This window comes from Mytilus trossulus, chromosome 11, assembly GCF_036588685.1.
Source record: "Mytilus trossulus isolate FHL-02 chromosome 11, PNRI_Mtr1.1.1.hap1, whole genome shotgun sequence".
In the NCBI taxonomy this organism is placed as follows: Eukaryota; Metazoa; Mollusca; class Bivalvia; order Mytilida; family Mytilidae; genus Mytilus; species Mytilus trossulus.
The window spans coordinates 28,105,076-28,119,077 of NC_086383.1; the positions used below are offsets into that span (position 1 = coordinate 28,105,076).

Here is a 14,002-nt window from a genome sequence, read left to right on the forward strand (position 1 = left end):
TTTGCTATACCGTGATACAGAACATTACATTTACTTTGTTTTCATAATGAAAGCTCATGTCCAATATAAAAAGTCTTAGATATTTCAATCTGTTATATAAGAAAACTCATCCGATTGTATGGCCAGAAACATTCTTAAAGGTAACGTGGAAAACAGTAGACAAGTTAACTTTTGTACAGATAAAGACTGTACCCATCTTAACGTTCAGGAAACACTCATTAACCCTTAATTTACAAGTTATAAAACAATTATTAGATTTTGTTTTGAATGTTTTTTGGCGCTTCAGTGGAGTGGCGCAATTATTCGTGAATTCCGAAAGAATGTATTTATAAATATTTATAAGATTTAAATGTCATTTAACAAAATAAGATGAGGTTAGAAGAACGTTTGACTATATATATATCAATAGTTATGATTGAAATTTACAATTTGTCAAAAACTGTAGTAGAAACCATGAATAATTATCCAGTTTCATTCTGTCCATCATTGTCTTTGGCTCTATTTATTCTGTTTATGTGTTTGGGCTATTTCTTTTCCTCGTTGGATAAACGACATTCCCTTCTAAAAAATGTTGGTGATTTTTTTTTTCTGTTGTTCTAGAAATGTTGAAAGCTACATTAACACACACATGAATGCAGCATGTCGAAAAGAAATCATGATCTGGATTGAAGGTAAATATGCTGTTTGAGGCTAACATAAAGGTTCATAAACACAGTTTAATATGAGTCCATATGTTTTAGACATGCCCTTGCGAAAAAGTAGACCTGCGAAATTCGTGTGTAAAAAAAAGTGTAGAGGTATCGCTTAAATATTTGATAAACATTGCATATATTTCTTTCGTTTTATTGTTTGAAATATTTGGCGCTCTGTTGTTTGTAGTGTGGTTGTCTTGCTTTTTTTGTGCCATGGTAAAACAGTTTGTTAAGACATAAGAGTTAAATAAACCTTTGGCATCGTGCGTTTATCTTTTAATATAGACGGCAATACAATATTAATTAAAAACCACTTCTTTAGAGAACAATTGAAAGTCTTTCCACAAAGAAATATGAAAAGAAGCAAGTTTCTACATACTGATTCGATAACTGAATGAGTTCAATATACTTTTAAGTTAAATTTTGCGATAATGAGCTTCTTCCAGTGAGATAAACGTATCTTCCAGTCACATATAATAGTTTATTTAACACTGATTCCAAAAATATAAAGTTTCTAAATACTTTTAATCTTTTAACCAGGAGATGATTAACCACTCGCGGTTAATCGATAGCCATTTTTAGTCTACAATGATGTGTTAATGCATTTAGATTACAAATTATATGGATTCCGAGTATTTTTTATCATGAAAAAAGTGTATAAATTGCTACTTCCGGTTTACTCAAGTTCATATGTCACCAACATTCTGTTAAAGGTCATATGGCTATATAATGAACCAAGTTGAAGTAATAATCAATAAATTAAAATAATTACACATCTTAGTGGCAATAACTCCTATAAGATGCCATTAGATTGCTTCAGATCGATTTTAACATATCTTCATTAGAATTAAGCAAACATTTTGCACTTGTTCTTTTATTTATATCTTTAAAGGGGGTTGTATAAAATGCCAAAACAAGGAAAAGTCAATGTTGAGAACTTGATCAAGAACCTTGACATTTGACATTTCTATACTAGGACCCAGGGGCCTCAAATAAAAACATTCCAGGGTAATCGGGATAACGGTTTATGAGTTAAAAAAACATACCGACAAATGTATTTAGTAATAGTAGATAACTCCTATAAAATTTCATGTAACAAACAATTTAGAAAAAGAAATTGGTCGACATCCTATTTTGTAACGAAACAGATGCACATATTTAATAATAAAGTTAATAGGGATGTACCACTTACAAAAAAAATATTCGGCTAAGAATGGATGAAAATAAAAAAGCGGATAAACTGTATGATACTATATAATGAATATATTAGCGACACATTGCGAAACAAAAATTGTCACGATAAAAAAAAAGTTGGGGAAGAAAAACAAAATTAATACTAATATTAATAATAATCAGCATGATCAGAAGAAATGCAATAAGTTTTTCCACAGAAAAGTGGAAAGACTTGATAAGTGAATAAATTACATTTTTGGAAATTAAACTAAGATTTTTAACGGCTAATGTACGCTTATGTAACCATTAGTTATCTACAGAGCAAAAGAGCACCTACATTGAGTTCGCTTGGAAGAATATTTCAATTAAGTTATCTACAACCATCGCCTGAGTATGTATTACAACAAACTTTCAAATGATAAGCAGTGTGTATGTGTAAACTATATGAAAAATGCGAAAGATATGTTTTAAATCTACATCCACTTACGCTTTGAACATCATGTTGCATGTCTGAATCCTAACAAAAACCAAAAAAGTTGTACTGACCTAAAAATACGCAAAAGTCGTGTTAATAAACTATTATTACAACTTATAAGATTGATGTTTATTTGAAAAGAATGTTCTAAAAGAAGCATAGTTTAAAATTAACTAAACTGTTATCAAATGTACGAGGATTATAATTTAGTACACTAGACGCGCGTTTCGTCTACATTAAGTGAACTGTCTGCATCATAGCATAATTTCATAAAACAAGTCAGGTTTTTATTTTTAAATGTCTCTATATATACATTTACATATATCTTATCAATAGATCTTGCCAAACATCACAAGACAAGTCCTACAACTAATACAACAATGACAGACAGTGGTATGTTTTATATGACAGTTCTTGTCTATTCGTTTTTGATGCGTTTTGTTATTTGATTTTGCCATGTGATTATGGACTTTCCGTATTGATTTTCCTCTGAGTTCAGTATTTTTGTGATTTTACTTTTTATTAATGAAATAGCACATAATGTTTCAAAATGCCTCATAGCTTGATAAAGATTTATATTTTGATTAAAGGGACAAACAGATTGCTATTGAAAGCCACGTGTTATTTCCTTATTATTGACATAAAAAAGCATTCACAAATAGATTTATACTGAATGAATGAATTTTGCATTACACATTGGTATACATATTTCTTTCGATTTTATGATTGTTTGTTGTATCCTGAAACATATGGGACAAGATGTCCTTACTCTTCCATGGCATATAAGGTCATCCTTGTGTTTTGTCGTATATGCTGTGTCTAGTATACTGTTGTTTGTACTGTAGTCTTTTTGATGCCATGTTATTGTCTGTTTATCATCATTTAATAAGATAAGAATTAGGTATAGACAATTCACTTGGAAACCCAACATATACCCTCACGACACTTACCAAAGAGGAAATCCTGGATAATCATAGGTCTGTTCTTTGTTCCTTTGGTTTTTCAACCAAAGATGAAGAACTGGATCTTCCATCACTGTATTGGATACCTAAACTACATAAGTGTCCTTACAAACAACGGTATATTGCTGGGTCTTCCAAGTGCTCCACGAAACCCCTTTCTAAATTATTAACATCCGTTTTATCAGCAATCAAAGACGGGCTTCAAAGTTATTGTGAAACTGCCTATTCTAGAGGTGGCGTGAATCAGATGTGGATACTTAAAAATTCCAAAGATCTTTTAAAGTACATACAATCTAACTCTCTTTCATCTTGTAACAGTATTAAAACATTTGACTTTTCTACTCTTTACACAAGTATTCAACATTCCAAACTAAAAGACAAATTAAAAGAGTTGGTATTACTTTGCTGCATAAAAAAGAATGGCCAACGTAGATACAAGTATCTTGTCTTAGGGAGGGATAAATCATACTTTGTAAAGAATCATTCTGATTCAAACAAAAAATTCTCTGAAACCGATATTATCAAGATGCTTGATTTCTTTTTTGACAACATATTTGTTACGTTTGGAGGACGTGTTTTTCAACAGACTGTCGGCATCCCAATGGGAACAAACTGTGCCCCTCTACTTGCTGACTTGTTTCTTTATTATTATGAGGCTGACTTCATGCAGGAACTTCTTAGGAAGAAAGATAAGAAGTTAGCAATATCCTTTAACTCTACTTTCCGCTATATAGATGACGTTCTTTCACTAAACAATTCAAAATTTGGTGACTATGTGGATCGCATCTATCCCATCGACTTGGAGATAAAGGATACTACAGATACAGTTAAGTCGGCTTCATATCTTGACTTGCATCTAGAAATTGATAATGAGGGTCGGTTGAAGACAAAACTTTACGACAAAAGAGATGATTTCTTTCCAATTGTGAACTTTCCATTTTTAAGTAGCAACATTCCAGCAGCACCTGCATACGGGGTATATACTTCCCAATTGATACGATATTCCCGTGCTTGCATTTCCTATCATGATTTTCTTGATAGAGGGTTACTGCTCACAAGGAAGCTATTAAACCAAGAGTTCCAAATGGTGAAGTTGAAATCATTCCTTCGTAAATTTTACGGACGCCATCACGAGTTGGTTGACCGTTATGGAATAACCGTTTCACAAATGATATCGGATATGTTCCTTACGTCGTAACTACAATTCCCTTCCCTTTCATGAATTCGACCTACCGAATTAGACTATTTACCGGATTTGTAATCACATAAGCAACACGACGGATGCCGCATGTGGAGCAGGATCTGCTTACCCTTCCGGAGCACCTGAGATCACCCCGTAGACTAGTTTTTGGTGGGGTTCGTGTTGTTTATTCTTTAGTTTTCTATATTGTGTCATGTGTACTATTGTTTTTCTGTTTGTCTTTTTCATTTTCAGCCATGGCGTTGTCAGTTTGTTTTAGATTTACGAGTTTGACTGTCCCTTTGGTATCTTTCGTCCCTCTTTTAATAAGTTTGAATATCCTTCGACTCTTTCATAAGGTTGTAAATGGTGTTGACCGATTACGCTTTTGGACTCGTAATCTCTTCATATGTGAATAATCTAATGTTGGATGTAAAGCGTTTTCTGATTGGCTAACGTTGTTTTGTTCATAGGCATAACTTTATCATGTGACCATGACGTCATCAATTTTTTTTGTATTGGTAACTACAGTTTAAAATGGAATTTAGAATTAAATTATAAGGAATGACTGAAATATGTTGTCTGTCTATTTTAAATAACAGCAAAATGTGGTGCACACTTTAAAATAACGCGCTGCTTGGATAATTAAGTGTGTACCACATTTGTTATTTTTTCATAGACAGACACACAGTTATACCTTTGATAAATGTGTCGGTCAACGCTAAAAAGAGCCCATCATATTTTAATTTGAGATCTACATTTCAAAGACAAAACAAATACAAACGAGTTTCATAGGTACACTAATTGAAAAGCGACATCAAAATCATATATTGACATAAGAAACAACTTGTACTATAATAAAACATTAGAGTTGTCATTCGTGCTATGTAAATGGATAATACTGGCAAAGGATCAAAGTTTTTATATAAAGATTACTTAAACAATTCCAAAGCGATGTGGTATAATTTCCTTATTGAAGCACTCTTCATCTTAACATTTATTCATGCTTTTGAACCGTCATAAACATGTTTTATAAAACAATGACTTGTACATATAAACGAATTTGCCTTGTTTATTTACAGTAGAACATTGTACTCACTTACGTGATGCTAACCGTAAGTAAACATAACTCTTAAAAAATAAAGAGCTAATTGAACATTTCTTCATTTAGTTTATATTGTTAGTATAAAATATTTGGACGCTTTGTCAGATTGCATTGATATGTGACCGACATAAGCCAAAACAAATTTGGTTTTTAAATGACAACTTTTTAGCTCACCTGGCCCAAATGGCCAAGCGAGTTTTTGCCATCACTTGACGTTCTGCGTCCGTCGTCGTCGTCAGTCGTCGTCGTCCGTTGTCGTCGTCCGTCGTCGTTAACTTTTACAAAAATATTCTCCTCTGAAACTACTGGGCCAAATTAAACCAAACTTGGCCACAATTATCATTGGGGTATCGTGTTTAAAAAAATGTGTCCGATGATCCGGCCAACCAACCAAGATGTCCGCCATGGCTAAACAAAGAACATGGGGTAAAATGCAGTTTTTGGCTTATAACTCAAAAACTAAATCATATAGATCAAATCTTCAGTAGTGAAATTGTTTATCAGGTCAACATCTATCGGCCCTGAAATTTTCAGATGTCGAACAACCCGTTGTTGGGTTGCTGCCCCTGAATTGTTTTTTAAGGATATTTTTTCTGTTTTTGGTTATTATCTAGAATATTATCATAGATAGAGATAAACTGTAAACAGCAATATTGTTCAGTAAAGTAAGATTTACAAAAAAGTCAACATGACCGAAATGGTCAGTTGATCCCTTTAGGAATTATTGCTCTTTATAGTCAATTTTAACTATTTCGTAAATCTTTGTTATTTTTTACAAAAATCTTCTCCTCTGAAACTACTAGGCCAAATTAATCCAAACTTGGCCACAATCATCTTTTGGGTATCTTGTTTAAAATATTTAACCAATGCATTTAGAGAAAATCTGAAATAAAGTACAATTGTTTATCAGGTCAACATCTATCTGCCCTGAAATTTTCAGATAAATCGGATAACCCGATGTTGAGTTGCTGCATCTGAATTGGTAATTTTAAGGAAATTTTACTTTTTTTGGTGATTTTCTTGAATATTATTATAGATAGAGATAAACTGTAAATAGCAATAATGTTCAGCAAAGGAAGATTTACAAATAAGTCAACATGACCGAAAAAGGTCAATTGACCCCCTAAGGAGTTATTGTCCTTTACAGACAATTTTTAACAATTTTCCACTGAAACTACTGGGCAAAGTTCATTATAGATAGAGATAATTGTAAGTGGCAAGAATGTTCAGTAAAGTAAGATGTACAAACACATCACCATCATCAAAACACAATTGTGTGAAGAATCCATCTGCGTCCTTTGTTAAATATTCACATAGACCAAGGTGAGCGACACATGCTCTTTAGAGCCTCTAGTTTCTTTTCATTTTATTCCTACTTTATATGTATTTTTGAAGACCGTACCTTGACCTAACAAGGTTGACTATTACAAATTGTGACTTGGATGGAGAGGTGTCTTAAATTACAAAACAAAAGGCTTGTTGGTCCTTCTATTGAAAGAAGCTTCCGTCATTAAATTGTTTTCGACTTGTCGCCAAAAATATCAATTATTTTTCTGGGGAAAAAACAATACCCCCCTACCCCTCGAAAATCAAATGGTTGCTGCCTAAGTACTCGATTATATTTCGAAGGTAAGTGTGATGTCATTCAAACTTACGGTTCATGACAGAACAAATATATAAAAAATGGTCTGGATATGTAATTATGGGGCAATTACTGACTAGTATTTTGCCTTTTGCTATGCCCTATTTATTGGCATTATGTTTTCTGGTCTGTGCTACTATTCGTCAATTCTTTCGTTCGCCCGTTCGTTCTCCGTTCGTTCGTCCGTCTGTCCGTTCATCTGTTCTTTTATTTCGTCTAACTGTCACGCTTCAGGTAAAAGTTTTTAGCCGAGGTAGTATTTGATTAAATTGAAGTCAAATCAACTTGAAACTTAGTGTACATGTTCTCTCTGAAATGGTCTTTTTTATATTTTGAACAATTACAGTTTTAACCAAATGTAACGGTCCACTGAACATAAAACAATGATACTACGGACATGTTCTTATTATATATATATTAACTCTTAAATCAAATTAATCTCTACAAATTTGCTAATTGCAACATGGTTAAAGATAACTACAGCATGGTGTCTTCCAGTTGCTCAGCATATAATTGTCGAAGTAAAGTTGCAAACGATGTCAAAATCATGGTCACCGATTTAACTCATTTTTTTTTAAAATTATTGAAAAGGTATTAAAACGGTTATTCAAAACAATTATATAAAAGAGTCTAAAAACCAATTGACATTACTCAGGATCGGTACAATATATCAGCACTTACTGAGTATTGTAGTCTACAAAATATAAAAGTAACCATTGATAAGACATCTGGAGACTGCCGACAGTCATTAGTCACGATATTAACATAAACATGATAATTATTTTCTCTGTCTATCTAAATTCATATTTTTAGATTAAATTTATATATTAGTTTTGCATTAACAGTATGAGACTTGAGCGTTTTTGAATCGAATCATTCAATGAAAAATTTACCCCATCCACTCTCAATGTTGACAATCTATCTATTTTAATAACTGATCAGTCCTAATGTATGCGCATGCGTTACTCATATCTAGCAAACGGACTAAATTTAAGGTCGAATTATTCACTTATAAAGAAGTTCAGGTGAAAGTTTCTGTAAACTCGACATTTATCATAAATCGAATTTTATCTATTGTAGATGTCCAAAAATTGTACTTAGAAGTAGCTCTGGGTTTCCATGCTTTAACTGAGACGAATGGGGATAATGAAAGGGAACGCGAGGGGCTACATGGTAACGTTTTAACAAAAACATAACAAAAAAAAACTATTTACAGTAAAGAAGTATTTTTTCCAACCTACGATATAAGTAAAAAACAAAACAGAAAACAACACGTAAACAATTCCATGCGTCTGAAGCGGTTTTTGCGATTAACATTCACAAATAATGCTCGAAACCGAATATTTAAAAACCAATCATGTATAAGAATCAACACAGTTCAGAGAATATATGATACTTAAAAGGACATTTGAACAAAATTGGCTGAGGTAATTGAGACATACGTGTTTTTCATAATTTTATAATTCATTTACGGGCAATATAGAAACTGATTTGTTATAAAGCATGTCAGCACCGACTTACTGACTACAGAGGTGATGATATCCAACGAGGATTCAAGAGATGAGCTAGGACTTTATGTATATTCTGTAACAGGTATAAATATATATATATATATATACATGTCTTTTTCTGAAGGTTTCACTTCAGATTTAACTTTGAAATACAGTAACGTATAAACCGATACTAAATACAAGCCATGCCATCAGGAAAAACATCCTTCGTATAAATGAGAGACATAATAAAGAGTCCGAAGCATTTATTTCTAATTTTATTCACTTTTCAAAAGGTATAACAATTTGAATAGAAATTATATTGTAAAAATATAAACCTAAATCTACATCAACTTTTTAAGTCCTTATTCTTTCATAAATATTTTTTCAGGTGCCGAATCGGTCTCAGATTGTAAGTAAAACATAGATTCATTGTATTTTTGTAAACTTTATACATAGATACATTTCCGCTCTGTTTTCTAAACATATTGCTTTTGCAATTATATTGCTTATGCATTACATACACCAAATTAGTTAGTTAAATATGTTAACTAATTTGGTAAAACCTATTTACATATTTTGAATTAGAACTCCAACGTGAATATAAACAGTAAACACGAATTGATTAACCAATGGAACGATTGGTACAACCGTTTTATATTTGTTTTCCTTTCCGCATATGAACATACATTCCGAACAGTTAGATTAATCTTAAAGAGGGGAGTCCGTAAAACCTGATAAAATTAACGTTGGATTATAATTACTTATAAAACTTATATAAAGCAACAGCATGTGGTAGGGTACACCTGGTGTTATTACTAGCTTAACCTTCCGCTCAAATGACAGTTGTGAGTTATTAGTGAAATACTGTTATTGTAAGTTATCGTTCCAAAAGAAGTCTTTATAGCATTTTTTTTTTTAATTCCAATAAGCAGATAGTATAGCCTGCTTCATCGTTTTGGTGTAAAACAGAAGTATCGTTACTTTATCTATCTTAAAATAATTTTTTGTGCCATTTGGTTAAAGCCGTTTTTGATATTCAGATCTTGTTGTTTTTTGTGTCACAAAGGTAGCTAAGATGGTAATTGTTCCCAGATTTACCACACAATCTTGTAAGATTAATCATGGTTCACAAAGGTAGCTAGGATAGTGATTGTTTTTTTCAGATTTTCCACATAATCTTGTAAGATCAATTATGATAAGTTTAAAGAATGATGTATCATTACAGTATGTATCTTAACTTAGACCTCTATGTAAGTGTATATATGAAAACGATATTTTTAGAGACATTACTGATTACTGATTAATACTCTTATTCCTATTCCTGTTAGTACAATTGAAGTAACCAATTGTTTATTCGTGTAATGTAAAGGTACAATTATATTAAGGTATATCTTAGTTATAATATGTTGTTTTCTGTTCAAAGATCGCCATGTACATTTACGTCTGGTGAGACTGAGTAGTTACTGTAGACAGATTGTATTTGCCTGGATTGAAGGTAGGTAAAGTGTAACAAATATAGATTAATATTATGACTTTTTATAAAAATTAAACTAAAAAAAATACTGATCTCCGAGGAAAATTCAATTGGAAATTCCCTAAGCACATAACAAAATCAAATGACAAAACACATAAAAACAAATGTACAATCACTCTTATTATTCCTATCTTGTTACAGGCCTTTTCAAATGTAGGAAATGGCGGATTGAACCTGGTTTTAAAGTGCTAAACCTCTCATTTTTACGACAGTCTCATCAAAGTCCATTATATTTACAACGTATGTTGCACCTACATGATATACAACCTTTTTTCATTTGTGTTTGTCAGTTCGTTTGGTCGTGTGGTCGTTCGGTATGTGGATGCAGTTTGAGTTGTAGACATCCCACCTTAAAACCAAGGTCATTTTACATGTTATAACTTGAAACATAGAATACGTGTCAAAAAAGGTTTACTTTTAAAAATGTATACCTAAAAAGGGTCTTCATCTTAATTGAATACCGAATACATGTATATACAAGTAATATAAACGTGGCACTGTTCCCAAAATTTTTTTAATATGATGTAATTTGTTTTCTCTAAATCTGCCCTCATATTCAGATTGACATACTTGGGAATAACATTGATGTAATTGCTAATTTCTTAAGTTGATTTCAATGCCAATTTTTTTATCACAGGAACATGATTTGAATGATATTCAGAAACTACAAGTTTTCTGAAAAGACACTTATGTTCTACCGTTTTTATAACTGTTTTTACTTGTTTGGCTTTATAAATATTTTGATATGAGCGTCACTGATGAGTCTTATATAGACGACACGCGCGTCTGGCGTACTAAGTTATAATCCTGGTACCTTTGATAACTATTTGATATGTCTTTGGTGTAAATAACTCACACTTTTTTAAGAAATATGTTGAACATTGCAAAGCTGCATTAGATCTTTATAGAACTGTAATAATATTTTATTTGGTATATTATAAACCAACTTGTTTTAAGGATACTTGATTTAGCGTTTTATCCTTTCTATAGTCCAGTCATTCTAGCCAAAATATTACCAAACCTCAAACTAATTGCAACTATACAACTTCACGGCTATTATGTTTCACAATTGTCTGACAACTTGATGTATGTTAATAAGGAAAGATCCAATATTCGACTTATTTTTCTTCTCGCGAAAGTCGCAAAAATAATCTTTTGCGAAAATAAGTTGATTGATAATTCTCTCTACCATAACTTTATTATAACATTTTTGTGTTGTTGTAGATGATGCAAGAAAGCACACCGCACCAGCCTAATTATACATGATGTAATTGGCATAATAAAAGACGACCATCAACAATTTTATTTCTATTATATGACACGTATTTCCGATGCCACTTCTAGACCTAAATACGTTTTTCGGCGTTTACGTATTAAAAATATATAATATGGATCTTTGATAAAATAGTGCACATACTTTGCAGTTATACGGTGTTCAGTATGGAAAATCGTAAAAGTTATTTCGAATTAAACCAAAAACTCAAGGGTCAATATTAATTAGAGTTAACCCTAATAAGTTCTTGGTTAAAATATTGCAGACCTTATTTAAGAATTACTTTTTTTCAAAGCACGATTTTCAGTTAATTAAAGATGAAGCAAAAAAAGGTAAACTAGTACAATGATACTAAGTTGTTGTAATTAGATCTTGACCTCCATATATTTTTTCCGTAGCGTTAAGTACTAGTAGTATATTGAAGTATATTTTGCTTCTTTAAACTTGTAACTGTTCATATCTTTTTTCTTTGAAAGTAAAGCCTCGGTCACACCTTACCGGATAGCTCGAACGGACGCCTAACGGATAACTCTTTTTTCAATCCGTTCATGTCCGTTAGACGTCCTTTCTTAGCCGTTAGACGTCCGTCCATATCCGTTGCATGTCCGTTAGGCGTACGTTTTATCCGTCGACGTCCGTTCTGTCCAGTGAAAAATTTTGAGCAAGTTCAAAACTTTGAACGTCCGTAGGGCGTCCGTTTTGTACGGTACTCGTCCATTTCGTTTCCGTTTTTTATCCGTTAAGTATCCGTTATACATCCGTTGGAGGTCTGGAAAATAAATTCACCAACGGACTTCTACCGGACGTTTAACGGATAAAACGGATGTTGAACGGATGAGGAATACTGAAACCCAGAATGTTAAAACATGTCACAATTTGTCAATATACGGATCAGATTACCATTCTATACTATAAAGATTCACCAACGCCAAAACTTGTGGCTATTTCGTTTCAGAGTCGATTTTTTCGTTTTCTTTATTACTCGGTTAAAGCGGTGTTTTTAGGAGCACGCAACCATTTATATATATATATTAACTTATATTTAACAATGAGAATCAGGGTTTACTCTAAAATCAATCTAACACGATAAGTATAAAAGTACTGAAAAATGACGAATATAACAAAAAACATGACACCACCATTTAACTAATCCTGACTCCTTTTCGTTGAAATAAATTATTTGCAATATGTGAATTATATTCAAAATGTTAAATGATCGTACATGTTGACTACGTGATTTTTTTTTTATTTGCAGACAACATATTATTTAAAATAGTTATTACAGCAACAACAAAAATAGCTTTATACATGTTATACAAACATAAAAATATTTCCCTACATCACTTAACTTAATTATTTATGATTTTATCAAATCAGAAAACTGTTTTACATTGTTTTGTTATTTTCGCACCTTTTATCGCTGACTGTTGTATGGGTTTTACTCATTGTTAAAGACCGTACGGTAGCTTATATTGTTAACTTCTGTGATATTTTCCCCCCTGTAGTGATTGGTCTAATTAGTAGTTATACCAAGTATTCGTTTTCTTAAAATTTCATTAGATAAATACGATTTGAAGACGTTCGCATTTTATCATACCAGTTATAACGCAGCTTGAGTATGTGCGACCAACAATGAATGCTAACATTAAAACTTTACAAATAAATTGACAATATTTCCATATTTAATAAGATGTCACCGCCTAAATAGAAGCACAGTTATGTCTGTTTCAACACAATAACGATGTATTCGTTCATTAGCGAGTTTTATCAACTATTATAATTGAAAGGTAACTAAAAAACGGTCAAGCAAATCAAGATACACATTCAAATACACATGGACATCAAATTATTTTGTGACATCCTGCTCTTTTCATTTCTTAAACGTTACAGGATTTGTTCAACATATCAGCATGATCAGGAGCAAATATCTCAAGTCATTTTTAAGTCGAAAATAATTCCTTTATTCGTATGCATAAATGTCGATAAGCTACCAATAACAGAGCAATATCGAATGTTGTAAACATTTTTTAATAGTTGGTTATTATCATGAATTAGGAACCTTATAACCTCGGCTGGCTTGGGAAGTTTCTTATCACACCATTGACCTCAATTCGACACCAAATCGTGATTTCATATGCAGATAATTACCTTTATAATAGAAACATAATCTTTAGTACAGTTATACTTATATGTGACGAAATGTAATGTACGTAAATAACAATCGTAAACTGTTTTGTTGGTATCATGAAGAAAAATATTGTTATTTGCATAACTAACAAATCAAACTGCTATGACACAGTGTAAATTAAATTGCCGGTGAGGTTGTCTACAAAAAAAAATATATAGCTTGTTTTACATCCAATGAAAAATAATTAAGAATTAGAGAATGGAATTTACAAAGAGGGGAGCCAAAATATTTTCCCATCCTCATTCAATGCCCGATACCGCTAGCTTTATTGAACATAGCTTAGTG

The 14,002-nt window shown here is 32.0% G+C and overlaps 1 long non-coding RNA gene across 1 annotated transcript; it reads left to right on the plus strand.

Moving 5' to 3' along the window:
* The first annotated feature begins 597 nt into the window (after positions 1 to 597).
* On the plus strand, positions 598 to 5,597 carry LOC134691090 (uncharacterized). The gene is made up of 3 exons (XR_010102091.1): positions 598 to 671; positions 2,677 to 2,733; positions 5,565 to 5,597. It is a non-coding gene; the product is annotated as an uncharacterized LOC134691090 (long non-coding RNA).
* Positions 5,598 to 14,002: the final 8,405 nt, after the last annotated feature.